Consider the following 4,612-nt stretch of genomic DNA (forward strand, 5'->3'; position numbering starts at 1 on the left):
AAAAAACACAAACAGCGTCCAAATGGAGCTCAGTGGGTCAGAACCGGTGTGCTGTTGGTTCCATGAGATCACCTGTAGAACCTCTTTCAGGTGTTGTCCGGCGTTGGCAGATACCTGTTCAGTTCAGTCCCCACCTGAACTCTTCATACTAACGTCAGAATACAAACTTTAATGTTCGTCGTCAGTAGATCCAACTCATGGTTCCTCCGGTTCCTGACAGCAAGCCGTCATTCACAGAACCAGACAACGCTTCAAAAGTTCAGCAGGAGATGTGCAAATCTAAAATCTAGAAGAAGAATCAGACGTACAAGTGTGTCTATGAAAACCTTTAAAGAAATGTCTGTGAAGACCCTCAGTCCTCCAGGTCCTGGTTCTTCTGGTAGATTAATCATAACAACTGGACCTGCTTGAGTTCCTTGAAGACGTTCCACCTCCATCCAGGAGGCTTCATCAGCTCTGACTGACTGGTTGGGAGTTCCACATACTGATATCCTGAAGGAGACATGAACACCTGAGTTTCGACATAACGAGGAGGAGGAGCCACAAACCTCCAGCTGAAACCCAAACTCAGGTGTTAATGGCTCCTTCAGGATATCAGGACCTGGAACTCCCAACTAGTCAGAGCTGATGAAGCCTCTTGGATGAAGGTGGAACGTCTTCAAGGAACTCAAGCAGGTCCAGCTGATACCATTAATCTACCAGAACCCCTTTGAAGAACCTTATCAGGCGTGTTAGGAGCCACGCCACCAGTAGGGCGCCGAGGCTGCCGATACGAATGCTGGTGCGTCGGAAGCAGAACACTGGACCGGTCGATTCCTGCAGATGTCGTTTCCTCCTGGTTCCTGCAGCAGAACCTCCTCAGAGCCACACCTCCCACTGAGCTGCTCCGCTCCGAGCAGCTCCACGGCGCCATCTCTTCCGCTCTCGGAGGCTCATTTCTGTGACTGGACGGGTTTTGATGGAGGCGCTCGCCGAGGACGCTCAGATTCCTCCTGAAACTGGTGCAAACCACTAATTAAAGGTTTAGATAGACCGTAGAGCTGAAGATCTACTGGAATAGATCGGTCCCCGCTGAGGCTTCTCCAGCCAAGAAGGATTTTATCTTTGTGTCGTTTGTCTTTCTCTGTTTGCCAAAAACATATTTCCTCAAGTGTCCTCTTCTTCGGTATGCGGACAGAAGAACCAAAGGAGTCGGGGGGCAGTTAGTGACCAAATACATCCGGTGGGACGACGGACACAAGACGCCTCCCACCAAGAAGCTAGCTGACATGGAGGCAGGTGTCTCCTGAGCATCTGCTGCCTGGTTCAACTAAAAAAGACTAAAAACATTCGATTAAATTGAAGTCTGGCAGTGAAAACGAGGTGGAGGAAGAGCTTGGACTGAGCGACGGCCAAACCAGCTGTTATTAGAAAGATGCTCCCAGAACGAGCATCTGCAGCCTTTAGTGTCTGTTCTGGTGTTTGTGTGGCAGCGTTCACACAGCAGGCGCTCTACATCACAGCAGGAAAAGGTAGAAATACTAAAGTCTTAGCGATAAAACAGGAGACGTTTGTTGAAGTGGATCCATTAGTCGGAGCACAAAGATATTAAACTTTTAAAGTGGCTTCTCAGGTCTTGAGCTTTTCTCCAGGATGAAGTTACAAAAGCATCCAGAACATCTGATGCAGTGAGGAAGTGGCCATTTCCCACACAGACTGTAGGACTTAGATGTTGAAGGCAGCAGGTTTCCACAGCAGCTGAGTTCAAACCGGCAGCTTCTCAGACAGAAGGAGGCCTGATTAGAGATGACTGGATCTGTGGTTTGTGGTTTGAAGTTAACGTGAAGCGGCCTCTTGTTTTGTAGAATAAAGTGATTTAGATTTTTTTAAAATCTTGATCTGAAGCTCAGATTGAACCACACGCGATGCATTCAAGGACTGTCAGAAAACTTCTGCTTTTTTCAGTTTCCGGCTGTTAAATGGATCCATTCTGGCTACTTTAAAAAGAAAACATGCCTTCCTGCCCATGAGTGGGTTTTTGGTGCTCGGAGGGTAAAACACGGAGCAGAAGTAGCTCAGTGAGGCTTTGGTAGGAGAAAAACACAGAATACAGCCTCCAACCGTGAGCAGCTTGTTCACTTTACAAGCATGGCAGTTAGAAAACATCTTTACGCCCCCACGTTCTCTGGATCTGCTCCGTGGAAACACTTCCTGTTGAGTCCGTGACAGAATCACCAGGAAGCTCCGAGTTTGTAGTTTTTACAGAATCTGTTTCGTATAAACGGTTTAATTTTTATAATGACATGTCAACATTTTAGGCTCATATGTGGTTAATCTTCCAGACAGAACACCTGATCAGTTCAAAAAAACTTCAAGAAAAAAGCGCGACTTGATTTTGCAGTTAAGACGATTTAATAGAGAAGCTGCTGCCTGGTTGGGAGCGACGTCCACGTGTCCTGTTAGACCTAAAAACCAGAAACCCTGGAGGAGGAAGCTGCTTTCTTAGTCTTTTGTTGTCGGTCTGCTTCCACCTGAAGGTGAACGTATGAACCTGTGTCTGTCAGACGCTCGTGTTTCCTCCCCCCAACCTCCCACCTGAACGCCAGCGGCAGGTGAGGAGTCTGTATATTTGTCAGATATGTTTTAATGTCTAGTCGGCGCTTACGTTCCTCATAGTGTTGTTGTAGATGGCATTTACTCTCATTTAGCTCCTGTCACCATCTGGATGCTCGGCGTGTGCATGTGCGTGCGAATGATCTCTAATCCTCTGTAGTAAGAATTACATTTTATATATAAACAAAAAAAACCAGGATAGTAATTTATCTATTATCTAAAGAAACATGTAATTTATTTTGTTTTTTGAGGAGCTGTAGCATTTTTTTTTTCTTCACGAGAGTTTATAAAGATTGTTGTTGTCGATATACAGACTTGTTTTTTATTATTATCATGCAAAACCAGAAAGCAGTGTGGAAGAAATATTATCGCAAAGCTTCATTTTAAATAAAAGTGACATAAACCCAGTTCCTGTCCGTTTGTGTTTGTCGGGTTTCGTCCACGCGGTGGCGCCGTTGAGCCTCACAGATAAACCAGCTGCAGGTCTGACGTTTAAAAGTCAGTATTTTATTCATTTAAAGAAAAAAATGGTGTTTTATTAACGTTTCGGTTTTATAGAAGATATTTTGCCAGAACAGAATAAAATCAATCAAACTCACATGAAAGGCTTAAAAGAAAGTGAAGAAAACAAAGAAAAGCCTGTTTAAGGAATTCTGCTGTTCGTGGAGCCTTTTGAGGGGATTTAGGAAAGTTTTCTGTTTTTTGTTTAATTTATCACAAAAAACGTTATTTATCAATCCAACAAAACGATCACGTTAGAATAATTAAAATGATCAACTAGATAATAAATATTCCTGTGAATCATATTCATTGTGGCGACAAAATCAATCCTGAAAACAATAAATGTGGCAAAAACATAAATAAATGAATGAATGCTAGAATTTAGATCATCTGCTTTTTAAATAAAAAATATTATAAATAATAAAAATGATGTTTCTTTCTCTTTTTCAAAGGCCTACTGTTGTTTATTTCATATTTAGCAATTTCACTGGAATGTTTATTTTTTTAAATTAATTAATGAGTTAATATTGAATGAAGTGGAGCTCCATGACGACCACTGTGTTGAACTGGTCAGGATTTATCAGGAAGTCCAGTCAGAGTGAATCCAACTTTAATCCGCTCAGTGTTTCATCTTTCAACTGATAATTTGTTGTCCAGCGACAGATGCAAAGGCAGAAACACTTCATTAGCATTTTGAAGCTTCGTTTCTTCAGCAGCGCTCCAAACGTGGAGTTCTGAACGTGTTTCATAGAATCCGATCCAGAAGGAGCAGGTCAGAGCTGACTTCTGTTCCGAGGACAGTTTGTCTTCACGAGCAGATTTAAACCGTCCATGTTGTGCCCATGTGACCAGAATCCCAGGTTTCCTCTTCCAGCTATAGTTCCTCTTCCTGTAAACCTCTAATTACAGACAGAGCAGAACGATGAGCTCGTTTACCTGAGGAACCGCCTCCCGTCTGAGTGGATGTCCAGCTGGAGGTTAGGCTTTTATTTGGTGGATTCATTCCAACAACAAATAAACTATAAATATTAAAAAAACACAGACGTTAAACTCCTCCAACAGAACTGTCTTTGAAAAACACTGATGAAGCTGATAAACATCTTCTTTTATTGGAGATAAAACTGAAACCTTGATTCACATGAATGTTTCTAAGATGACCTCCTGAGAGCCTCCTGCTCTCCTTACCAAAGCAGAAAGTGTTTCAGTGAAGTTTGTCTGCCTTTAAACCTCCAAACTCTTCTTCTTCTTCTTCTTCTTCTTCTTCTTCTTCTTCTTCTTCTTCTTCTTCTTCTTCTTCTTCTTCTTCTTCTTCTTCTCTACTCTTCCAGTCTGAACCTCCAGCAGCGAGGCCCAGCCGACCTTCCAGAACTTGGCTAACGTTGCTGCTTTCAGACTGTGGGTTTGGATCTAAACTTATTTCTTCAGACGCTGAAACATCCGACTGCACACCAGAAAGCTTCAGACGATCTGACTCAGAACTGATCTGGACCAAACCTCTAAGAACTTGAAGATGTTTTTT

The sequence above is a fragment of the Stegastes partitus genome, unplaced genomic scaffold (genome assembly GCF_000690725.1).
Source record: "Stegastes partitus isolate 25-593 unplaced genomic scaffold, Stegastes_partitus-1.0.2 Scaffold824, whole genome shotgun sequence".
Taxonomy (NCBI): Eukaryota; Metazoa; Chordata; class Actinopteri; family Pomacentridae; genus Stegastes; species Stegastes partitus.